Source organism: Zonotrichia albicollis, chromosome 13, assembly GCF_047830755.1.
Source record: "Zonotrichia albicollis isolate bZonAlb1 chromosome 13, bZonAlb1.hap1, whole genome shotgun sequence".
Classification (NCBI taxonomy): Eukaryota; Metazoa; Chordata; class Aves; order Passeriformes; family Passerellidae; genus Zonotrichia; species Zonotrichia albicollis.
Genome location: NC_133831.1, coordinates 13198361 through 13224825, shown reverse-complemented (window position 1 = coordinate 13224825; position 26465 = coordinate 13198361). Strand labels below are relative to the sequence as shown.

General features: G+C 42.1%; 1 protein-coding gene across 8 annotated transcripts in view; it reads left to right on the top strand.

Annotated features, from left to right (window-relative positions):
- CHST8 (carbohydrate sulfotransferase 8) overlaps positions 1-26465 on the top strand; it is a 205626-nt gene that overhangs the window by 85392 nt on the left and 93769 nt on the right. Inside the window, exon 1 of one of the 8 annotated variants that reach the window (XM_074551074.1) lies at positions 732-754. The exons of the other annotated variants lie outside the window; for them this stretch is intronic. The gene's annotated coding sequence lies outside the window, so the exon portion shown is untranslated. Of the gene's footprint in view, positions 1-731; positions 755-26465 lie in introns of those variants that run through there. 8 annotated transcript variants of the gene reach the window in all.

The following is a 26465-nucleotide window of genomic DNA, read 5'->3' as shown; positions in this document are numbered from 1 at the left end:
ACTGCACAGAGTAGATCAAGCAGCAGATTGTAATCTCTTTTAGACCTGTATGAATAACCAGATGTAAACTGGTCCAACAGGCAGGGAGTGCTGCTGAGGAGGGAAGGTCCCACCTGAGCCTCAGCCTGGCTGCTGGACAGCTCCAGAAGGGCCTTTCTGCTCCTCATCATGGCCTCTGGCAAGGGCTAAAGTAGCCCAGAAAGAATTAAGTTTGAAATACTTAGGAAATGTGGTTGTAAATTTTGTGTGTTACAGAAAATCAAACACCCAGAGTAAGAGAATCCTGTATTATTTGGGAGTAAAATGCACATGAAGGTCACACATGGTGACAAGCACATTTTCTAAAGCCATCCTGGCATTCCAGTGTGTCCTGTGCAATCCCCGCTCTGTGCTCAGTGCAGGTGGGACCTCACTTCATAGCCCATCCTTCTGTCATTAAAGATACATGAAAGACACAGCAAATTCAGAGACTTTCCTGAAAACTGGTCCTGTGGTTTATTTCAGGTATGGTTTTTCATCCTGTTGTTTATTTCAAGTACAATTTTTGGTCCTGTGGTTTATTTAAGGTATGATTTTTGGTGTCCTTTGATATATGTCAGGTACGATTTTTGGTCCTGTGATATATTTCAGATATGATTTATGGTCCTGTTGTTTATTTCAGGTATGATTTCTGGTCCTGTGGTTTATTTCAAGCATGATTTTTGGTCCTGTGGTTTATTTCAAGTATGATTTCTGGTCCTGTAGTTTATTTCAGGTATGATTTTTCGTCCTATGGTCTATTTCAGGTATGATTTTTGGTCCTGTGATATATTTCAGGTATGATTTTTGGTCCTGTGGTTTATTTCAGGTATGATCTTTGGTTCTGTGATATATTTCAGATATGATTTCACTTTAAAAATGAAGCATTAATGGTATAGATAGAACATACAGTGCAAAATGTTTCTGACAGTGCAAGAAGGGAACTTTGAGTATCCACAAGGTCAGGAGTCATTACTTTTTTTGTTATTCTGATCTGATTTTTTTTAAATTTACTTTATTTTAGACAAAGTAAAATGAGTTGTAGTACAAAATCTCTAAATAAGCTCCAGCCTGGCAGCATGCTGGAGTACCCCTTGCTCACGTTCCCCACCTCCTGCACAAGGGGAGTTTTCCTGTGAGCAGCTGTTTAGGAAGTTCTTCTGCCAGGAGCTCTTGGCCATGTGCTGCATGCAACATTTCCACACAATAAATTTAAGAGAAGGTAACCTCATTATGCAATTGTTCTTGTGAACATTAGGAAAGCCATTAAAAATTGATGTGATCATTTATCACAAGCATAGTTATTACAAATACTAATGCAACAGATGTGATTGTAGTTTACAAGTCAGGGCTACATGGGAGGATGGGATGTTGGCAATTGTTTGTCACACTTGGCTTAGAATTAATTTTTATTAAATAATATCATAAATGCATCATTTTGTTTTTTCAACTGTGCTCACAGATGGATGTTTGTCTTCTAGTGGCTCACTGTTTAAGTTCTCTAAATAGTTGTAACTTCTAATATTAAAATGAGTAAACCACCAAATAATGCCAAATATTTGTCATGCTCCACCTGTCAAACCCAGTTTGATACAAAGAATTGCTTGTGTGTTTTTCAGAGTGCAGGAAACATTGTACAAGATAACCAGCTTTATAACAAAATGTTCCTTCTGGCTTGATGCTAGAAAATATTGCTTCTGAAAGGAGATTATTTATTTATTCATAACAAAAACCCAACAGTCCTACCATATGGTTTGATGTCAGATATGCAATGTCAGTCAGGCTTGCTCTGTTAGCCAGGACCATTTTTCCTGCCCTGTGTCATCTACAAAAATCTCTGTGCTCTGTGTTTACCTTTTGGAGCACTCCTTTCAGACACAGGTGTTTGCTAATATCCAAATGCTAAATAAACCAATAACAAGTCAGATTTTGTGCAAACAGGAACAGAAGATGGGGTGTCAGCCTCACCCTGGCACACATGACTGACACTTAATAATTTCCTGCCTAGATCTATAGATAAGCTTATTTTTGCTTTCACCTTAATACCAGGTTTTATGTAGATGGCATCAAAAATACCACTTCTACTGTCATTTATAGTGACACTTGCACTCAGCTCATCTAATAGCCTTATTCAGCAGATACTATCAAAAACATGCTGCTAAATAAGAGTACTTCAAAAATTATTAGAATTCATTTCTAAGGCCCTGATGCTACCTTTAATTAACTATGGAGCAGAAACATTGTCACTGTCAAGTGTAGGCTAATCCATTAAATTTAGGATTTGAATCCTTGGTGATTTCAGCATTTTTCTCCCCTACCTCTTCTGCCTGGTTTCCAAAAGAAAGTTGCAATGTGCAAAATGTGGAGGTTCTTGAATGATGTCCTTAAAACAAGGGTAGGGGTGAGCCCAAATACCAGGCAGAGGGAAAATTAGATTTAAGGGTATATGAAAATACCCCTGCCTTTGAATTGCCAGGATAAAATGGAACAGATACCTCTCAGTATGGGGCTGTCTGTGAGAGAGCTGAACTCACTGCACTGCTTAATCCAGGGAGAGGAGAAACAGAGCAATTTATCAAAAGCATAAAACAGTATTTTCATCCTGCTGCTCTCCATTCACACAGAAAAAAACCCCATGAGTTGTTTAGAGAAACCACAGATAGGATTGTGCTCAAGATTTCCGGGGAGAGGAACAAAACTGGGCTCTGTCCTCGACTGCTGCAGCCGCTGCTGCCCTGGGCACTGGGGCTCACACCCTCCCTGTCCTGCCAGCCTTGCTCTGCCAGCCTTGCCCTGCTCTTTGCTGTCCTGTACTGCCCTGTCCTGCTGTGTCTTGTCCTCCCATCCCTGTCCTCTCCTGCCCGCCCTGTCCTTCCATCCCTCTCCTGTCCTTCCATCCCTGCCCTGTCCTGTCCTGTCCTTCCATCCCTGCCCTGCCAGCCCTATCCTGCCCTGTCCTGTCCTTCCATCCCTGTCCTTCCATCCCTGCCCTGCCCTGCCCTGTCATGTCCTTCCATCCCTGTCCTGTCCTTCCGTCCTGTCCTGCCAGCCCTGTTCTCTCCTCCCATCCCTGTCCTGTCCTGCCCTGTCCTGCCTTGTCCTTCCATCCCTGTTCATCTTTCCATCCCTGTCCTGCCCTGTCCTTCCATCCCTGTCCTGCCGTGTCCTGTTCTTCCATCCCTGTCCTTCCATCCCTGTCCTGTCCTGTCCTTCCATCCCTGTCCTTCCATCCCTGTCCTGTCCGTCCTTCCATCCCTGTCCTGCCTTTCCATCCCTGTCCTGCCCTGTCCCTCCATCCCTGTCCTGCCGTGTCCTGTTCTTCCATCCCTGTCCTTCCATCCCTGTCCTGTCCCGTCCTTCCATCCCTGTCCTTCCATCCCTGTCCTGTCTTTCCATCCCTGTCCTTCCATCCCTGTCCCGTCCTTCCATCCCTGTTTTTCCATCCCTGTCCTGTCCTGTCCTTCCATTTCTGTCCTGTCCCGTCCTTCCATCCCTGTCCTGTCCTGTCCTTCCATCCCTGTCCTGTCTTTCCATCCCTGTCCTTCCATCCCTGTCCTGTCCTGCCCTACCCTGTCCTGCCCTGTCCTTCCATTCCTGACCTTTTCTGTCCTTCCATCCCAGCCCAGCCCTGCCAGCCCAGCCCTGTCCCTGTCCCCCCAGTGCTCCCAGCCCTGCACACCCCAGCCCTGGTGACAAGCTGAATTTAACATGCTGAAATCCACGATGCCTCACGAGGCAAAGGGGTCACACTGGGCCTCCCCATGGTTTCTGTGAAGACAAATCAATTATCAGCTTTTACAACTTAGATGAGTTTTAAGTTTTAGCCAAGGTTTTTGCTAATTTTAGCTCCCACGGGAGATAGAACTAGAGTAGGTAAGCTGCTGCTTTCACTCACCACAAAGACTGGCAAACTCAGTTTTTATTCAACCCCAAATGACAACTTTAGGAGGAGAGACACCCCAAATGCTCTCTGGCCTCCCAGCTGTGGCATTCACCTGCAATACAGATGACCTAAGATCCTGTCCTGCTACCAAATTAAACACAACAGAAGGTTCAGCCTGATTTTGCACATCCCTCCCAGTCAGCCACACACTCTGACTCAAATGGCATTTAATTCTTTCTGCAGAAAGGAAACACTTGCAGCTGAGTTTGAGAGCAGCACCTACACCCAATGAACCTTGTAAGGCAAGTTCAGCCCTGATATTCACACCCTTAAAAGCCAGACAGGAGGTTGAGAAGGCTGACCAATCTCTTATCAAGGTATCATTCATTCCCAAACACATTAAAATACATTTTGTCAACCACCTAGGGCAGAGTACACAGCACTCTTCCCTAGAAAAGCCACAAACACAGATATTTGCATCATTTCTAGATCTGCCCATTTTGCAGCCAGTTACCCACCAGACACAGCTTGAGGAGACCCTTCTGGTCACTGCCCATGGCAGGTGCCACCTGTACCTGCAGAGGGACACCTTGGGGACAGCCTGGCAGGGCTGGGTGGCCTCCCTGCACTGCCACATCCCAGGCAGGTCCCTCCACTCTGGGACAGCCAGCAAAGATTTCAGATCCACAGGATGGAGGCAAGGCTCAGCTTTATGGAAAAGTTACAGAAAGCCCTTCAAAATTCCTTCAGGAGTAGTAAAAAAAAGAAAGGAGAAGTGAGTATTGTTAACAAAACAGAGTCCCTTGAGACGTATTTTATTTGCCAAGCAATGTACACAAAAAACAGATTAACTAAAGTTACATTCGTATATTTTAAACAGCCTTAAATTATTGATTTCCGTTTTAAAAATATATGCAAGCACGGTTTCTTCAGCAATAAATTTTTAAGATGGTGGGACATTTTACATCATACTGTTCTCTGGAGACTTCTCCTTGCATCTTGGGTTGTTCATGAAGCCAGAAATAGAGGAATAGGAATGCTGTCTCTGTGGGCAAATCAAGTCACCCTTTCACAGGACAGCATCACTTTCCACTCTAAAATTGTACAAAGCAAGTGGTAAAATAGGCCAGTAAGGCACAAAATTGAACAGAATTTTTTAATTCAATGCTTTGCTTTTCAAGCTGCAAATTGAGTGAAGTTTTACACTCAGGTGATACACAGAAAAGTCTTCATAGGTTGATTTGGGTCACCAAGGTCTTGTAATTTCTTCTCAAAAATGGGGGACAGTAAAAAGCATCCAACCTGTCCCTCCCCAACTCCACAGAGTGATCAGAATGTGCAGGGCAGCACTGTCAGAATAGGTGTTTAATGTGAAGAACAGCCACTGAAGCTGAAGCTTGCAAGTTTTTGACAATTATAGCTGTACCCTGCTGTCCTTCAGTGAAGCTGATGGGAGGTTTGCCTGAAATTGGTTTTGTGAAGCCAACAATGTGAGACTGCCATGAATATTTTAAAGTAAAGGAGTTGGAATACTCTAATGATCTTATGTAAATCTAGTCTAAGAAATTCATTGGTAATTTTTTTGAATGGGTCATTAAGCAGGGGAGAAAAGGTTGGAAAGCAGCCTGAAAAGGAGAACATTATCAAAAGCCAAAATACTCCCCAAATGCTTCAGAGCCATCCAATTAATCTAGCTTGGGGAAGCCAAAGGAGAGCAAAGTGACAGAGCATCAAATACATGAGTAACTATAGGCAGATGCTCCAGTTTTTTTTTCAGGAGACAGCAGGAAGTCAGTAATGCATAGTTACCATGCTTAAATGCTGAATTTGAACCTTGTGTGCATTCAAAAATGCCTGTGATTTAGCATTTTGCTATTTTGCTCCATATCATTACTGCTAAAAACAGAAGTCCTGCAAAAATTCCAAATTAAGCAGGAGTAAATTCCAAATTAAGCAGGAGTACAAGGCATGGTGGTGCTGCCTCTGGTGAGAGTGCCAGCACCTCCTGGTTCCCTGGCTCACCCAAAGCCTCACCACTGCTCAGGCTGCTGCAGGACACCTGTTTGATTGGCTGTTAAATTAATTCTTTTTTTTACTGTGGAACAGCACAAATATTTCTCAAGAAATTAATTTTTTTAAAAAAACCAACAAAACTGCCCTCCTGCAGCTGAAGGAATTTAATGCCTGGTCTCCTCAGTCATTATGTGAATGCATACTATTATTTGGAGTGTGGGAAAAGCACATTTGTGAACATTTTTGGTGAAGAAGTTGTTGGGATAGGGCTGTGTGTGCATAGCTGACAGTTTCCCAGTCTGCCTGGCACAGCTCTCTCATTAAATCCCATCAGTTTTCTGTTACTTTTCTCTTGAAGATTTATTTTGAACATTTATTGCAGAAGCAGCACCACATCTGCAGCACCCATGCCACGTTAGCAATTACTTACAAGTGTTTGGGATGTTGAAATAAATATATGGGCATGTTCAGCTCATGCCCAGGGAAAGGACTTTGCCCCATGTGAGGTCTGGTTGAGCTGCACTCAGATTCTGGGGTGCTCTCCAGCCCTTTTCCTCCTGTGCTCAGGGGTTGTAGCAGGTTCTCTCTCAGGTTCTTGAGTTTTGAGCTAAGGATTGATTGCACCCTGTGATTTCATTGGGATTGCCAGCACTGCTTGCTCAGGGAGACAGAAGGCATCAGTAACCAGGATACATTTAGATCATACTCCCACAAGAGAAGTTTATCTCTAATTCCTGCTGTAAAAGTTCTGTTCCTATCTGTTCCTCGCACAATGACCAAGTTCCTGGCAACCTGCAAGGCACCTCCTCACCTCTGTGAGGTGGAGAGGAGCCTTGGTCTTGGTTTGGAGGGATGTGAGGGTGACTGTGCCCAGTCCAGCAGGCAGAGTGGGCACTGCAGCCAGGCCACTTTGGGATGGTCAAGCACGACTCCCATAACCAGAGAAAAAGGGGCTGCAGAACAGCAGTGGGCACAGAATGAGGAGCCCTCCCTCTGTATTTCCAGGATTTGGCAAATTTTCCAATGAAGAAGTCATCTGAAACACTTGGGTCATTAGAATGGGTCAGCTATTCTCTATGCCAATACCTGAATTTGCTTCATAGAGGTATGAGTGTTGTGGCATTCACATTCTCTGAAAAAATCCCTTCACCCAGGATTTTTCTCCTGGGAAGTTGAGAAGCCTCAGAGAAAAGGAAAACAATTCTTGTCTCATTTGCTTCTCCTGTGTTGTGCTCATGTGGAATGTGTTTGGAGATTGTTTACCCACAGGTGATTGTTCCATTGCATTCTGCTGGGAGTTGTTTTCACTCTTTGGCCAATCAGGGCCAAGCTGTGTCGGGACTCTGGAAAGAGTCACAAGTTATCTTTTTAGCATTCTGTAAGTATCCTTTCTGTATTCTTTAGTACAGTTTAGTTTAGTATTCTTTAATACAATATAGTACAATAAAGTAATAAATTATCCTTCTGAGAACATGCAGTCAGATTCTTCATTCCTGCCTTCATTGGGGCATCCCTGCAAATCCAATAGTATGTCTTTGAAAAAGTGATCCTAGTATAAATACCAAATAATTTTTTATGAGAGAAAAAAAATCAGATTTTCATGGCTTTACTTAGAAGTAGTGCTGATGGCAGCAATTCTGTGAAAAGATAAGTTTGGGTTTATGTGACAAATCATCCTTCACAAATTACTGAGGCTGTTTTGTAAGCAATTGGTGACCCACTGAAACGAGGCATGCAATATACTGAAAAGATCTGGGGCCATTCCAGTGATTTAATAAGACAAGGACAATTCCAAGTACAAATAGAGGTAAAGTTTAGGAAAAACTGGAACAGTAAAGCCTCCCACAAATAGCTAATCCAGATAATTAAACAAGAAAATCATTAAGATAGATATCATCCCTAGTAGCATACTTAGTGACTTCAAAAAGAACTCCAAAATTGGTGTTTTGTGTGCTGGAGAAAGAGCTGGTACCCAAAGATGTGCTCATCATAGACAAAAGCATTTAGATTGCTTTTAGGGAGAATTAAGTGACCTTAAGAGACCTCTCAGAAAAGTGAATAAAAATATTTTGTTGACAAAATAACTAAAATTGGTCAGAAGAATTTTACCAGAAGAGTTTGGTTATGGGTCAGACACTTGGGAATATCTTTCCCCATGCTCCAGATCAAGGAACCCAAACTTGTCTCTGTTTTTCTCCCTGACACCAAGGGTCTGCTTTGGCCTCTCTCAGAGTGCTCTCCCCTAAATGGGGCTCATAAAGCAAAATAATGCTTCCCATCCAAAGCTCAAAAAGTAAATTTGTACTGGAGATGGCAGCTGAGTACCAAATGTCTTGGTGTAAACACAACTCATGGTTCCTACACAGCCTCTGTGCTTGAAAACACCACATGGATTAGAAAGCTCACAGTTTTTCAGGCCATGAAGCATCAGAAGCATTCGTTTAATTTTTATTAGGAATTGAGAAGTAGAATATAATTCTCTATAGTGAAAGGGTTCTATATAGTCTCCATATTGAAATATATACTTTTTTCTCTATATTGAAATATATCTATTTTTTCTCTATATTGAATATATATTCTATATATTCTCTATAGTGAAAGGGTTCTATATAGTCTCCATATTGAAATATACACTTTTTTTCTCTATATTGAAACATATCTATTTTTTCTCTATAATGAATATATATTCTATATATTCTCCATACTAAAAGGGTTGGAAAGTGTTGCCTATATTCAGACATTACAATAATGTTCCTTTCCCAACCCCTGGAGTAGGTAAGCATTTTAGATATTTATAAACTTGTTCATTAGTGCTCCCTTCCCTCCCATGTCAAGTTACACAAAGAATGAACAGGAGCACAAAAATCCACGCAGGCCAAGGTATTATTGATCATCATCATAACATTCCAGTGACAGCTGCTTACATTTACTGCTGCTCTAAATATTAATAAGGGTTAACTCTAAGTTATTGGCATTATTATAGAAAGAAATTGGATATCACATTTCTGTGTAAATTCCACTTTTTCATCCTGTAAATATCAGTGCATGTTAAATATTTGAATTTTCACTGTATTAAAGGTTCTAAAGTTCAATGGTAATTAGTGTAATCAGGTGCCAAATGATTCAAGTCCCAGGAGAGCGGTATTACAGAAGGAACTATGGCAAAACTTCAAGGACTGAATCTATGGTATAATTAGTATAAACATTTTTAGCATAATAGCATAATGATATAATACTTATGTCATTTGTTCTGTAGATTTTGCAAAGCACTACCTATAAAAATTTTGAAGAACCTTAATTTGACAAAAATAAGGGTTAAATTATCTTATAATTATGATGTTAATGTTTGACAGAGAACACAAATTACTTTAGGGAGAAGCCTAGCTAGTTGGGTAGATGTTTCTGCAGCACAATCCAGAAATCAAAATTATATAAATCTAAGTGCTGTCTAATGTTCCCTAATATTTACTCTGAGTCTCATTTTCCTCCTACCAGAATAATTTCTGCTTCACAGGTTTGATACTGAACCCACTATCAGGGAGAGGTGGTACCTCAGGAAGGAGAGCATAAATATCTGTCATCAAAGAAAAATAACTAAGCTGTGCACAGCAATTAGCAGCCATCAATTCAAAATCTAATTTTAGAGTCTTGATTCTGGAAAACCTGACAAATAGCTGTGATTTCACTCCCATGAACAGCACTAAGGGATCTCTGAGAAAACATAGTTAAGACCTACCATATAGGCAGTGATGTCTTTCTGGAGAGCATTTGATTCCAAAGGTAAATTCAAAGATCCCTGGTGCTTATGTCTTATTAAAAACAAAAATCTCCAAAGGTAATATTTTAATTAAAGCAATATAATTGTTTCCTTGAATACACAATTTCCTCTCTGTCCCTCAGTCTGTTCAGCCAGACCTTGGGTAGCAAGAGCAGTTTGTGAGCCCCAGCATCAATGAAACCCCTGTCTCCTGCAGATTTGTGTGTCTTCATTGACAGAAACACTGAGCTGGTCAGGCTGAAGCTTTTCTAGCAGTTGGGACATTTTTTGAGTAGTTTTGTCCTGCAAATCCTTTCATGGTGTTTGCTGGGCTTCCTTACCCAGGTGCCAGCCCCATGCAGCTCTAAGGGTGATTCCTGCTGGGATCCCTCCTGCTCCTTTGCCTGATCCCGACCAGTGGGTGCAACAGGGATGAGAGGCAGGAAAACACACTCAAAGAATTTTTTTCTTCACATAAACCAGCTTGTTTCTAAAATAAAAGTCTGTCCCATGCCTGCAGTGGCACAGCAGGGAGGGTGGCTGGTACAGGCCCTGCAGCTGCTCTTGCTGCCAGTGCTCAGACTGGAAACACAAATCTCACTCTTCCCCCTGCCCTGTTCCCATTTTACTCAGTGTCCTTCAGCCTCAGGGGGGTTCTCCCCATGGGAATCAGTGTGGTACCTCTGAATCTCCTCCCTGCAAAGCATTTGGAGTTCAGCCCCAAAGGGAGAATCATTACAGCCACAGAATAAACAATGCCCTGGTAAAGGTTGTTTTCACCTTTTTATATTGCTGGGACCCATTCTTCTGACCTTTCTCCAGAGAAGCTTATGTGATATGATGTGCAATGCTCACCTAATCTAGTGCAACGAGCTCATAGCCAGTGCACCAGGTGGGTGTTTTCCTTTTCCCCATCTGAGGGAGCTGACTGTGCCAGGCTGATTAGTGCTTAACACAAACCAGCCTGGACATGTCAGGTCTGTCAAGAGCTGCATTTTCTGTGTTTCACACAACATTCACAGAACCACAGAGTGTGCTGGGTTGGGAGGGACCCATCAGAACCACCCAGTGCAGCTCCTGGCCCTGCACAGACACCCCAACAATCTCCCCAGTGCATCCCTGGGAGTGCTGTCCAAACACTCCTGGAGCTCCAGCAGCCCTGGCGCTGTTCCCATTCCATGGGGAGCCTGTGGGCAATGCCCAGCACCCTCTGGGGGAAGAACTTTTTCCTGATATCCAACTTAACCCTGCCCTGGCCCAGCTCCAGCCATTCCCTGAGGTCCTGTCCTGGTCAGGAGAGTGAAGAGATCAGAGCTGCCCCATTGTGAGGGTGCTGAAGACCCCAGTGAGGTCTGACCTCAGTCTCCTCCAGGCTGAGCACACCAAGTGCCCTCAGCTGCTCCTCACTGAGGCTTCCCCTACAGACCCTTCCCCACCCTCATGGCCTCCTCTGGGCACTCTCCAATGCTTTCCTGTCTTTCTGATGCTCTGGGGATTGTCCCTCTCTGCCATGGCCTGAAAACTTCCCATGGCTGGGGATTGTCTTTCTCTGCCATGGCCTGGGGCTCTGCAGGGCTCTCTGCCCTCCAAGGAGCCAACAGCTCCTCCTCATTCAGGGTCATCAGCAAATCCCTGAGGGCTCCTTTGGGTCCTGGCTCCAGACCATGAGTGAAGGTGTTGGGCTCAGGGCTGAGGGTGGAGCCCTGCAGAGCCCCACTGGGGACAGGCCCCAGCCTGGTGCCACCCCTGCCACTGTCACCCTTTGTCACCCCAGCCACTGTCACCCTCTGTGCCCAGCCCTGAGCCAGCTGCTCACCCATCCCACGATGAGTTTGTCCAGCTGTGGCCTGCACATTTTGTCCAGAAGGATCCTGGCAGGGATGGTATCAAAACTTTGCTCAAGTCCAAAAAGATTCCATCAAGTGGCTTCCCTTGATCAGCCAGGTGGGGTCCCTGCTGCAGGAGATCAGGTCTGACAGGCTCTGACTGCATGGTCCTGGCAGACCCTCTACACCTCCCAGAATAAAGTTTTCAGTGATTTTAGCAGGCCCTGAAGTGACACTGACGGTCCTGTAGTCTCTGGGGTCCTCCTTCTTCCCTTCTTGAAAATCAGGATACCATTCACCAGCTTCCAGTCAGCTGGGACCTCTCCAGATTCCCAAGACTGCTCCAAAAATCATTAAGGAAGGTTTTGCAGTGACATCAGCACCTTTTTGAGAGTTCTTGGATGAATCCCATCAGGCCCCATAGATTGGCAGGGATCCAGCTGGAGTAGCAGATCTCCCACAATTTCAGGGTCAGCTGGGAGTTGATCACTGTCACAGTCATGATCCTCCAGCTCAGGGCACTGAGGCCCCTTGGTCCCTGATTTGTGTTGGAGACAGAGAACACAATAAACACTTCTGCCTTCTCCCTGTCCCTGTTTGGGAGGTGACCATCCTCATCCTGGAACAAGACAATGGTATTTCTGCAATTCCTTTTGTCATTAATATTTTTTTAAAAGCTCTTTTTTATTGTCCCCCACATTTCTAGTGACTTCAACCATAGACTTTCTCCCTGTGGTGGTGAGCAGCATCTCTGTGTACTTCCCACAGCACCTGAATTTGCTTCCACTGGGTGTAAAACCTTCCTCTTTTGCTGAATTTCCAAGAGGAGATTCCTGCTCAGCCAAGCCGCCCTTCTGCCTCACCTGCCTGACCCCTGACATTTGGGAATTGCTGCTCCATTGCCTTTAGGAGGTGATGCTTAAAAAGTGACAGTACTGATGGACCCAGCACCTGCCACAGCATTTTCCCTGGGGATTTAACCCACTGCTTCCCTGAGCAGCCCAAAGTCTGCTCCACTTCATAAAGTGTGTTTTCTAAACTCCTATCTGTTTGAGTGACAATTTAATATCCTTTTGGATCTTTTTATTCCCCATGAAAAAAGCCCACCACTTCAAATGAAGGATGCTGTGTTTTTAATCAAATGTCAGGGTTGAACTCCAGTGCTTTGGTGGAAAGCATTTGGCAACACAGGGCATGTCAAAATGAGTAGAGCAGTAACAGCCAAGCAGAGGAAGAGAGCTTCCAAATATGTTCTCCTGCTTCAAGGTTATCTCTTAGGTTGAGGATTAGATGTTCATTTGCCTTGGCTCATGTCAGGGAGTGCTGCCTTGACTTGGAGAAGAGCTTCCATCCCCTCCAAGTGCTGACTGTGCTATATTTAAGGCTGAAATCTTGAACAAAACCACACCTTTTATGTACTGCTATAATTGAACACAACAGGTACTTTCCAAGCACTTCAGCCCAGCCTCCCAGTAAATATCTCTCATTCTCCTCCCAGAGAAGTTTATGTAAATCTTAATTACTGCATCACAGTTCCAATATTTACTGACATGCTGTAAATCCGTTGTGTACAAAGCAGACTAGGATCCAATAATACAGAGGCATTGTTTAATTATATGTTTATTAGAGCAGTAAAACTAATAATCCCCAGTAAAATCTTTGAAAATGATCCCGTCATGATAGAGTAATCACTGTCCTTTCAGTGAGGATAAAAGCACAGCAAACAGACACTGCTTTGTCACAAAGCTGCAGCAGGCACAGCACACGGCTCTGAGCCCAATTCACTCTGTCAGCCTTACACAACCCACGGATTTAAAAACATGCATTAGGAAAGCAATGGAATAATTCAACTTTAGATGCCTGTATCAATTATTTCTTCTCAGTGAGCCTCACTCCCAAGGAATGGATTCTAAAAGCTCATTTTATACACCCAGCTCTGATCCAAGGCCAGGACAGTTAGGGGTCTTCCCTTTGGATCAGCCATCTGTGAATGAGGCTAATCCTGACAAGTCCTCTCTGGGCACTTCAGCAGGGCTCTGGCAAGATGGCTTTGATATGTACAGAGCAATTTCTGTTCAGTCAGGTAGCATAGGGGCATTTTGCTTTTTGCAGGTTTGCTGTGCACGTGTCCTCTTGGTTGGAGTGTCCCATAATGTGTGGGGATGCAGGCTGGTCATGTACCAGAGAAAATGTATATTTATCACCAGCTTTCCCTAGAAATTAATTCTAACAGGGACAAGAACACTTATTACAATGTGCATGTATTTTTCCATGTGGAGACAAAGCATCAGCGTCCCTTTATCTGCCTGAGAGTTAAGGAGCTGTTCTCCAGCTTGTGGGCTGTGGCTGTTGCTAAGACAACTGTGGTGCAGCCGTGACAATGGCCGTGACCATGCACCACAAGCGGCAATTTACCTACAGGTTCCTCATTTATTGGAGCAGAGAAGCAGCAGGGTGGCTGCTGCACCACGTCTCACATGATGGAGTGCTGTGAGCATGGTGTGAGGGGCTGTCACCACCTACTCTGGGTCTAAACAGATGCTGCATTTGAAAGGAAACCCAATGCTTGGTAAATGCTTTATCAAACTCTAACCTCTGAGCCTGGGAAAGGAAATTAAGGGAAACCCTTCCACTTTGGAATTGCCTCAAATAAAACACAACTGTCCATATTATAAACTTTGAAGGAGTTCCTCAATTTTGGTGCACACCTGTAATGATATCTAAATGTAAGGATCCTTCAGAGACTGAGGAAACAAGCAAGAAACAGCAGACTGGGGCTTTGCATTTTGTCACTCCGTTAGCTGGCCAGGAATAGGGCAGTAATTGGGATGTGTATTGTAATTGGGATTCTCATGCAGAGCCAGCACTGCTTCACGTAGTGTGTTTTACCAGCTGGGAGGATGAGCTAACAACAAAAGTTCTTTGCTCTGTAAATGGTCTGTACTGTGTTGTTCACTTTCTGGGAACCCTTGAGGATCAGTTAAAGCGTTGTCCAGCTCCTCAGGAGCAGCACGCCAGCAGCACAGCCTTCCCTGCTGCCAGCAGGGTTCCAGAGTGCACAGAGTTAATGTGGCCAGCAGAGCCTTGCATTCCTGTGCTGGCTAAAATATGAAATTATTGGGATGCTATTCTAAAAACCAGTGTGTTGTAATCCTCTGACCATGCAAAAGTAAGCCATGTGTCACTAAAGGTTAATAAGAGAGGGATGTGCCATGTGTGGGCTGGCTGAGCAGTCACCCTCTTGCACAAAGGCAGGGATGAAGGTGTGGAGGCTGAGCAGGAAGAAAATAGCACCTGAACCCTCAGATTACAGAGGAGCTCTTAGGGCAGCAGCACTGCAGATTCAGTGAGGCACTCTGATATTTCTGAATTTCAGTTTTAATATCTCCCCAGCACTTGCAGTGCACAATGGAGTCGTATTGCTGCTGCAATGACACTGAGACATCAGGAAAAGGCAGTGCCTGTCTTGTTTTGTGTTTCCAGCCCCCACAGACATGCACCTTGTGTTCAGGGGCTTGTCAGCACCCAGCAGCTGTGCCTGCATTACTGCTGATAACAAGCACTAGGGCGGTGAGCATTGAAAGACAACTGTGGAAGGTGGCTACAAAATGCATGTCAAATATTCATTTTCTTGTAATCCAGTACTTCCATTTCTCTGAGAGTCCCCCACCTCACCAAGACATTTGTAACTACAGGTTCCCACTCGGATTTTCTCATGGACATCAGCCAAGCCAGTCTCATTACTTGAACGGTGCTTCACACTCTACAGTGTATAGGTCTTTAAAATTCTTCTTCTGCCTCCTTGTTTTATCATGTATTTATTTTGTGCATAACTATTTTAGTTTACTGCAATAAAATCCATTTTCCTTAAGGCACAATCTATAATGAACAAATAAAAAAATGTTATTTTGTTCAGAATGCGTTATGAACAGCTTAGTATCAATTTTAAGGAAGTGTGACAAGCTTCCTAATGGCTTCTTATTTCAGTTATTTCTAGCTGCAACTAAGCCAGACAAATGCTTTAAAATCATTCCTATTAAAGCACTTGAGAGGTTTTTAGCAATGCTTAGATGTGCCATCAGTAAGACATTTAAATAACACACCTAAAAATAGAACTGTTTCTAGAGATCATACAGGAAACGTGCCATAAGGGAAATATGCTTATGATAAAAGAGATTTCCTATACATATTCTTAGCCTCATGAAGCCACTTGAGAATCCCATTTTAGAGACAGGAAATTTATGTACCTTAATCCTTATTTATGTTCTTCAAAATCAAACTATCTTCCAAGCTGCTCATGTCTGAATGCTCCAGTTATGTCCTAAAGGCTCAACACTTTGGGAAAATTTCTGCCTTGCAGGACCCTGATTTCAGATTTAGGTTTTGAGTATTATTTTCCATACTTGGAGTCACAGTGGAGTCCAATACATCTGAACCCAAGAAACCAGGCCAAAATTTCCCTGCAGCGATTCACATCTCCCAAACTTCAACACGTACTTTGATCAATCTATTAATTCCCTGATTTCAGCTTCATAATGGAGTTCTCCACATTCCATGGAGCTCTGTGGGACTGCTGAGCGTGAAAGAAATGCCAGAGCAGCAGGTGAGGTGCACATCCCACTGAAAGCCTTTCTCCTGCTGTTCCTTCCTGCATTCCTTGCCTTTTTCCCAAGAAACACATGGATTGGATTTGCAGGGTGCCCCGGTGAAGGCAGGAATGATGAATCTGACTCCATGCTCTCAGAAGGCTAATTTATTACTATTATGCTATATTATATTAAAGAATACTATACTAAACTATACTAAAGAATACAGAGAGGATACTTACAGAATGCTAAAAAGACAATAATGAAAACTCGTGACTCTCTCCAGAGTCCCAACACAGCTTGGCCCTGATTGGCCAAAGAGTGAAAACAACTCACAGCAGAATGCAATGGAACAATCACCTGTGGGTAAACAATCTCCAAACACATTCCACATGAGCACAACACAGGAGAAGCAAATGAGATAAGAATTGTTTTCCTTTTCTCTGAGGCTTCTCAGCTTCCCAGGAGGAAAACCCTGGGTGAAGGAATTTTTTCAGAGAATGTGAATGCCACACACATGGATGTTATGAACATTACAATCAGCTCTTAGACCACTACAGATATTCCAACCCGAGGAATGATTCCTATTGTTCTCCATTTTTGTTTCAATTAGGGCTGTTACACAGGCATCCATTCACTCACTCTGACATTTGACTCTCATCCCTGGAGCTGAGCAACTTCCACAAAACAGGCAAATCCCTTGGGCTCCATGCATTATTTGGCTCTTGGTTCGCATAGTATGACAGAACCAAATTCAAGAGACAAATTCCATTTTTGGGTAGAGGAGAGCGAGTGTTTGACACTGTTAGAAGTGAGTGATGGCTGTCAGTAAATGCACTGAGGATCTGAGCCCCTGCATTGCCCCACAGCACAGGTGTCAGAGTCTCCCACATGTTGTTTTCAAGGCTTCAAACCACAACCATCACCATGGAATCTGCACCTGCACAAGAGTGTGGTCAAGCACACTTAGCAGGTCTCTCCTTTTCCTCAGAACAATACCTATAAATAAACAAAAAAGAAAATTTTTTTGCAAATAGAATAAAAGGAACTAGAGAATGTCTCGTGTCCCCTAACTGTAGGAGTGGTTGTTAGGAAGAATGAACTGCTCCCTCTGCTACCTGGCTGGACAGCTGCTGCTGATGAATTTTGACATGGATACTATTAATGACAGTCATTTATGTGGAAAGACAAAAGCCCAATCTTCTCTTCTCCTATCTTTTGAGATAATGGTAGAGATTGCTGTCCTATTCCTGAAGGAAAAACAAAAAGTCTATAAATTCACTCAGATGTGTGTATTCAGCTTTCTGTACATCACTCTGCAGCTTTAATTTTTAGCACATTATCTCATTCCTATGTATCAACAACCTGACTTCCCTTCTAATGTATTACATTTAGAAATCCACTCAAGAGTATGATACACAGTTCAGTGTGGCACAAAACGCAATGCATTAATATATTCCATTAAATCCCCCCAAGCCCCTTCTCTGTCAGTCAAAAATCACAAAGTGTAATGCAGGTGCCTCCTCACTTCCCATCCCCTTGGACTCAGCCAAAAAAGAAAGAGTTAATTCTGGTACAGGAGAGCAAGGTCCACTCATTTAACTCCTTTCTTATTGACTCATTTCTCTTAAATCAGCTTAAAAAGGAGGTACTTTGTTTTAGAAATTGAACCACGGTTACACTTTGGACAGGCAAGCCCTGTCAATATTACAGGTATGAAAGGTGGTGTGAAAATTCAGACCTGCCTGGGGCCTACAGAGTGATACTGATGTCTGCTGGGTCAACTGCAAAAGGAAAAGATGTTATAAATTATGTAAAATTCAGTAAAATTCAGAAGTAAAAGGATGGTATAAATTATATCATAAAGGCTGGGCCAGGATTAATTGGAAATAAAAGAGATGACATGCAGTAGACTACAAAAATGTAAGATTTTTTTTTCATTGTTATACAGATAAAAATTGTGTATATAGAAATTTGCATTTAAAGGGATGTATATTAGGTACTAAGTCAATAATTCAAGGAGAAGAGAGGAAGCAGTGAATCACTCAAAGGACCAGAGACAACAGTGACTGAAAGATCTGTTGGGATGCATTTCTGACTGATGCAAGCATTTGCATTTTCCAGGAAAACAAAACAAAACAAAACCCAGAAATGAATAAAACAGAAAAGAAAAACAACAAACCAAAAACCGCCAAAAAACCACAAAAACCCACAAACAAACAGAAAAAAAAAACCCACCACAAAAAAAAAAAAAAAAAAAAAAAAAAAACAAAAGCATATAACGAGAATTGAGTTTTTAAACTTATCCAAAACAACAAAGGATTTTCAGTTCTCTGGAGGATGAAGCTGGATGGTACAGAAAGCAGGTTTTTATTAAGTGGGGTTGAGATTCTCCCTTCTCTCACACTCTGTTTCTCCCCACTGCCTCCAGCAGCTTTCAGTCCTTCCCCAGGGCACCTCAGCCTGGAGCCTCCCTGACAACAGCGAGAGGAGAAAAGAAAGAGAATTCAGAGAAAAAAGAAATTTGGTGTAAATATTACCTGAGTAAAAGGGTTAAGAGGAGAAGAGAAAGAGAATTCAGAGACAAAAGGAAATTTGATGTAAATATTACCTCAGTAAAAGGGTTTTGGTGGCAAGATAATGCTTTAGTATCATAGCGTCAGGACATGGCAAGCTGCAAAAGTGTGTCAAAAGAAAATAAAAGGATGGAGAGGAGCTGCTAAAAGAGAGTTCAGGCAAGTAGGAGCCACCAAGGAAAATACATCTTCCAGGACAAAATCTCAAATTCCAGAGGCATGCAAATTTCCAAAACTAGGCATCTATATTTGTTTCAGTCTCCTGTGAAATTAAAAACCCTGTTTACTGATAGAGAAAGTACTTTAAATGTTGTTGTTATGGTAAGTTAATTATTGATGGCATTTTAGAAGAAAGCAGCATTGGGGTTTCCTCCATGGGTGCACCTGGGGGAGGGAAGGGGTAAATCAGTAAATCAGTAAATCAGTGACTGTGGGGTCCTTTTCTGAGACCTTTCCTTTCAGACATGAAAGCAGCTGTGGTAAAACTATCACTAACAAAATCCAGATGATCAAAGAGCTTGCAGTAAGTCTGAAATGTCCCAAATAAAAACAGATTACTTAAATTGCAAATCCCTGAACACAGGGAAGTGTCTCCACAGTTTGGTGAATTACCCAACTAAATGGAGGAAATATAACAAAACTGGCCTAAATAGCTATTCAATAACTGCCACCAGTGAACCTTCAAAAGGAACTAATTTTTAAAATGTCTTGATTAAAAAAAATATAAAGTATTCCTGCAGAGCAATTACAGGATTCTTTATGTCTGACATGCCTTCACTAATGAGGAAAGATACTGAAGTTAATTTTTATGAGAGTTCTTGTCATCTAATATTATTAAACTGGACTGGCTTTCAAGGGCCCCATAAGCAATTTGTTGACACTGCATTAAAAGGTTCATGTACTGAATTATAAGTAGTATAAAATTTTGGAACAGAGGCACAAAGAATATTTTTGGCTTCCATAATTGTTTACCAAGTTTACCATAGTTTAAAATACGTACCTTGTGATACTCGATAATAATTTGTATATTAGTTATGTATTATTAGATACTATACTCATTTGTATATTACCAAATGACACTGGAAAGGATACTGATTCCCTTGCAATAAATGAAATGGCAGCAAAACCACGAGGACTGAACAAGTCCCTTTGATGAGTTGGTGAGAAGGACATCAAGATTAGAGTCTGGCACTTGAGGAACACTTACAATCTGTGCTTATGACATTCAAAAGAGTTTACTTCTTTGTTCAAATAAAGGAAAATAGCTTTAATAATTATTTTTCTAAATTGGTTTTTTAAAATATTTATTATCAGTCGTGTGAGGACTTGGTAGCATGCTGAAATCAAAGAATGTTCCTGGATTTAGTTCTGAAATAGTGACAAAATAAACAAATGAAATGCAAATAGGTTTTTATTCTCAGCACAGGCTGCACTGTAATGATTTAGACATATAAAAAAGCAGCTACATGGTATGAGGGCTATTCTCTCCTATTTCTGATGCAATTGATGAAGAGGTTCAACCTCCTTTGCTGGTGAGGTGTCTTTGTTATCCCAGCACCCAGCAAGCATCTGAACAGCAGCACACTGCATTTCCTTCCAGAGAAACACCCCTGGGAGATAGGGACAGCTGACACACTGCATCCCTCAGGAGCACATAAAAAAGGAAAATCCACAGTGGGGCTGCTGCTTGGTTATCACAGAACCAAGGGATTCCTGCTTTGTTCCTAGGGGTTCCTGGCACTGCTCAGGGCAGCTGATTGCCAGGGAGCTTTGCCAGGTCTGACCCACCTGCAAATTCCCAACTGAATTTTGTTGTTAAAACTTTGTGCAGATGCACAAACATAAAACAGCTGTAATGTGTCACAGACGTCTTTTATGGAAAATCTTTTCTTTAGGATTTTTTCCTCCTGAGAAGCTGAGAGGCCTCAGGGACAAAATGTAACAAATCTGCTGCTGTGTAATGCAACAGGTGCATCTGGGATTGGCCCATGTTGGATGTTTGTAAGTAATGGCCAATCACAGCTCAGCTGGCTCAGACACTCTGTCCGAGCCACAAACCTTTGTTATCATTTCCTCTGTTTCTATTCTTAGCCAGCCTTCTGATGAAATCCTTTCTTCTATTCTTTTAGTATAGTTTTAATATAATATATATCATAAAATAATAAATCATCCTTCTGAAACATGGAGTCAGATCCTCATCTCTTCCCTCATCCAAGAACCCCTGTGAACACCACCACAGTAATGCACATACAGCTTTATCATTTTATATAAACTGTTTTAAAACCAGCTGGTTTTCCTCAGCTGTATATTGTCATTTTTTCCTGCTCTCATCTTGCATATACTTTCATTATTTTTTTTTTGTAATTAATTCTGTGCCCTTGATGAATATTTTAATTTTTCCCCTATCAGAGTCTTTTTCTTCCTCCCCACAAAAAAAGAGGTTGGCAATGTAATTAATTTTAAATGGTAGGAAAAAAAACAGCTGAATGGAATTCTACGAGGTTTTTCTTTTTCTTCCGAGTCTTTTTCTTCCTCCTCTCGAAAAAGAGGTTTGTGATGTATTTAATTTAAAATGGTAGAAAAAAACCTAACTGAATGGAATTTTATGAGGTTTTTAATTTTGGGTGCTTTTCTTTTTTTTTTTTTTTTTTGTTTGCCCAAAGAGGATCAGTTATTAATCCTTTCTACCTTGATATTGTCACTTGAAGTTAAGACCTATAAGCAAAGGGGTTGCCTTGCAAACAGCACATTTGGAGCATTTTAAACAAAACTTGACATGGTCAGCAAACACATGTAACTGAAATGAGAAGTCTCTGAAAATCCTTTGTTATGGAAGGAGCAATTTCAGGCAGCAGGGTCAGAGAGGGGCTGCTGGGCAGGTTCCTGTAAATGAGGGGTGTCTCTGTCAGGTTCATATGGTGAATTCTGCATCCCACTGCTCCCGGGGGGAAATTCAGGTACCAAAATAGAAATGAAATGAATGGGATGGGATGGGATGGGATGGGATGGGATGGGATGGGATGGGATGGGATGGGATGGGATGGGATGGGATGAGTTTAAGGTCCCTTCTCAGGTCTTTCTGTGATTCCATGATCTGAGCCCCTGTTTTGTAAAGATGTTGGGAAGGAGAGCCACAATCAGATGATGTTCAAACCCTTTCTGATGACTTGATAGGCAATAAAAATTGTGCAGGAGAAACACTGAGAACTGATTAAATAGAAATGTGTCAGATGCAGCACTGAGGGTATGAGAGAAAAAAGAGTTTAAACGTTTGGATAAGCATTTTAACTCTTCCCCACACACACTTCTCCATCAAAACAGTCTGCAGCACGACTCCCCACAATTTAGCCTATAGATCAACCTCAAAGCAAATTGGCTCACAGTGAGCTAAAAAAGAAATGGAAATTACTTTCCTCCCTGCTCTAGAAGTGATAAAATTTACCCACAATATGAATCATTTGACTGATTCCAAATCTCTTAGCCAGACACTTGTACTGATAGGATAAGAATAAATGTTTCTATTTAAGGAATGATTTTATAACCTGTTATCAAAATTACAATTTATTTCTCTTTTATAAGCAAACAAACAGCACTCTGAAAGAGGGATATTTTGTACCAGTCTGGCAAGCACTTAGGAGAGACCAAGGCCAGGTGGGCAGCATCAGCTGCCAGGAGTGAGCACAGGGCACAGCCCAGAGATGCTCCCTGGGCACCTTCCTGGGCTTCCCCTGCACTGCAGCCCCACTGAGAGGGCACAGCTCCAGAAACACAGGCAGGGGGAACAGCCACAGAAAATGCAGAGAAATGTAGCTCAGATACAGAACTCCAAGCCATGGCCAGCCCTGCTTTGCTCTGATTTTCCTGCCAGCCAACCCTCAGCTGGAATCAGTGCCCCAAAGAAAACAGTCCCAGCAGGGACAAAGCACACAGGGTGCACCCGAGAGCAAAACCTTCTCTGGGGGATCTATTTACCAAAGCAAATGTGATTTAGAGTCCAAACCTGTGTTTGTCCAAAATGATGCCTCCAGGATGTGTCATTGTCCATCTTGCAAGAAGAAGAGGAGAGCAGAGGCAGCAGGGCCGAGGCTTTGTGCGCAGACACAGAGATCCTGACAATTCCCAGCCTAAACCAACAGAGCAGAACCAACCTTGTGTCCAGGAGCTGAGTTTGTCCTTGTCCTGTGCAGGGTGCCTGGGCCACAGGAAAGGGAAATCACTTGTTCTTTCTGCCAAGGAGTGGGCTCAGAGCTGTGAAAAGCCAGGCACCATTTATCGCCAGCTGGGGTCTGTGTACAAATCACAAACAGGACAGGACTGCTGGGAACGTGCCTTGAGCTGTTTGATTTTCCAGCATCAGTCTCTTTACACAGCCATGACAATGGGAAGATGCCACCAGCTCACATCCCAGGCAGCAGACAAAGAACTCAATGTTACAACTCACTTTATAAGTTTTTTGGCCAATCACACAAAGCAAAAGCACATTGACAGTAGTTCCATCCAACCACTATAAGCACAGGTACTTTTGGTTAAACAATGCTGCTTATTTTGATTACAAAACCTGCTTGTAAGCCTTAAAACACAATGCACAGAGCTCCATTATTAAGCTTAGAACTTCCTAATATCTAGCTAGATAAACTTTTCTGTAGCTTAGGGAGTTATTCTAGACAAGCATTAATATACAGACCATTGTTCTGTTTGTCTTTGCTTTTCTACTTTTTAAATAATTTTTCTGCTGACAAATCTTATGGCTACTGCTTAGCTCCAATCACAGTTCTGCTGTCTCTGAGGCCTGCCATTTGCAGCTTTCCCAAAACCCTCTGATTTTGTGGATTCCCACAAGGAAAGGTATTTTTCCCTGCATTACTAGTTTTTCTTTACGCTAGAGAACTTCTGAACAATTAAGTGTCTCAATTAGAGCTCAAGTTTTAACCAAAGTGAAATATTTCCCAGGGGATTATGCCAAACCTGGGTGCAGCAGGACACTCCAGACAGCCACAGACACTGCAAAGTGTGGGAAACCTCTGAGAGCCGCCAGGGAGATGGAAACAGAGCCTTGGGGCAGGATTTTGGGAGGTAGAACAGCAGTGCCAGAGTTGTGAATGTTCTGAACACGAGGTGCCTCTGAACTATGCCCAAGTGCCAACATCTGCTCTCCCCACAGCTGCACAGCCCAGAGCAGTGGAAGAATTGGACCCCAAGCAGAGCTCCTGACCCTTGACAAAAATCTAAAAGTGAGATGTGAAAACCAACAGGAATGCATTTTCCATGCTGACAGTGCCAATTTATGTATGGTAAATGTAGAGGCAGCCAACACATTTCTGCAGAGGGATTGGGGAGTGGGGTTAAAGGGCCATAAATGTGAGGCTTTTCCCTACACTCTGAGAAGCTGAGCTGATTTTGAAAGCATTCCACATCCACTTTCTCTACTATTTCTAAAATAATTTTCCTTCTTTCCCCAAGATGCTACGTGGTCATACACAGGCCAAGTTTTGAAATTTAATCTGAAAAATGCTTGAATCTGCACTAGGTATATTTACAAAGAAAAATCTTAAACCTGCCAAGATTTGTAATGCTGCAAGATGAAAAACTCCTGGGTATTTTAAAGAGTAAGTGATTGTATACTTGATACCCCAGAAGAATCAGCTGCTACTGCAAAGCAAACTGGAGCCAGAGGAAATTCTTCTGCTACCTTTTGTGGGCTTTATGCCAGCATTTGTATGTCTGCAGCATTTGATGCCAAGATATAGATGGAATAGAAATCACTCACCAGCTTTTATATCATTTTGTTGGCTATATTTTATGTTTTACTTTCATTTTAACACAGTCTCTGGCATTGTATTTCCCATTTAAGAGTAGAGTATTCTTACCTTTCTTCCACAAGTTATTTTAATGAGCATCCAACTAATTGTTGTATTACTGGCACTGATTTTACCAATTTCTTTAGGAAAGACTGTTTTTGATTTCAATAAAATGTAAATTAAGATAGATACTGGACTACAGAAATCTCAAAAGCTTTCACAATGGTCATGAAAGATGCCAGGCTGATAAAACTGGGAACTGATATTTTGTACTTATCTGCATAAAAGCTGCAGCCAGGAGAGCAAATTTCAGCGCCTTCCCATGCCATGGAGCAGCTTGAGTTTCTTCTGCCCTATCAAAACTCCGTCCCTGCCGCAATGACTGTGCCTGATTTGCAAAACAAAAAATATTAAACTTCCATCCTCTAGCATTAATTTAAATCACTTAGAAATATTTTGATAAACAATGGCAAGGCAGCTGGATGCACAACTCTCAGACACACTCACGGGATTCCATTTGGGCACACACTGCCAGTTTCGGATGCCATGGCTCTTTTTACCATAGCATTGATAAATTAACTCAGAGGCATTACAAATTTGATTTGGGGAGCAATTAATTGACACCTTCTGAAGCAATTTATGTTGCCCAGATTTTGTCCAGGTGAAAAGCACACAAATGCTTTCCCATATGGAGGAGGGAAGCTCTGGTGTGTCCAGTGGCTGTGAGGACACCGCAGACTGCAGCAGGTACCCCCAGCAGATGGCAAGGCACAGACAGCTCTGGATGTGCTAAATTAAATGAATCAATACCACTTGTTCCAAGTGAGTGGGTGTTTAATCACATTCACCCTTCCTGTTGGTGAGAGATAATGTTGGTTTTGGTAATAAAAAATATGAGAATTGTGCAGAAGATGGAAATGTGTTTTAGATTCAGAACAAAAGGTCAATTTTCTACCCATCATCAAGTCTTCCATTCTCCTATCGAATCACATTTGAAATAAAAGAATTTTTGAAGGTAAGAAAATCTGGCAGTTTCCATGGTGAAAGTAAATAAGTTGTTATAAGGTTGTGTGCAACTGGTGCTTTCTGTTACTGAGAAATAGAGTACAGATAATCACCTCTGGTCTTAAACCTTTAGGCTTTCCAACCCTTGGGCCAAACTTCAAATAAAAATCATTGCCATGTTGATTGTCATATAAAATATCAGATTTCTACACATCTATCATTAATTTAATGTTAATAACAGATACTTGAATATTATCCTTTCCTATTTTAGCTTCCATGATAGATAGACTATGAACTCAAAGTCAGAATAAACAGTTATAAATCCAAAATGAAAAAATTAATTTTTTTATTTTCTGCATGTGCTCACATACATGGAAAACTGAGCTATTTTCAGAGGAGTCTTTGCCCTGATTTAGGGCCTTGAAGAGCCATCAAAGGGATCAGTTGCCTGATCAGTAGCATCAGCAACACAGCAGACCAGTCATTGTTACTCAGAGGTCTCTTAATTGGGTTTTCCTCAAGGAAAGCAATTCTGTTTAATGACATAAATTGACAAGAGCTGCTACTTGAGCATGACAGCAATATCAAATATTCTGCTTAATGGCAGCATTTGGTCATCATTGAGAAGCAAAGTGGTGTTTTACCAGGTGTGGTTTAGGCATGAAACACTCATCTCTTGTCTTTTATCAAAAAAGATATCCCAAAAAGACTAAAAAAGGCAAGACAAAAAAAAAACTTAAATGCAGTAGATATTTTATAAATTTAATTGATATTTTATTTTGCCATTTTAGACTCATCTGCCATGAATTCTTGTGTGTGTGAACATGCTGCATTCAAATCTCTACAGGATAAATTACTTTTCCTTTAAGGGAGATAATGGGATCCACTGCGGTGTCCCAATTAAGACAATTCTCACATACTAATTTTATCCCATCTAATTAAGGCTCATTTATGGCTCCGGGAGGCTGACCTGGACTTGTGGCGAATAGCAAAGACTTTGCAC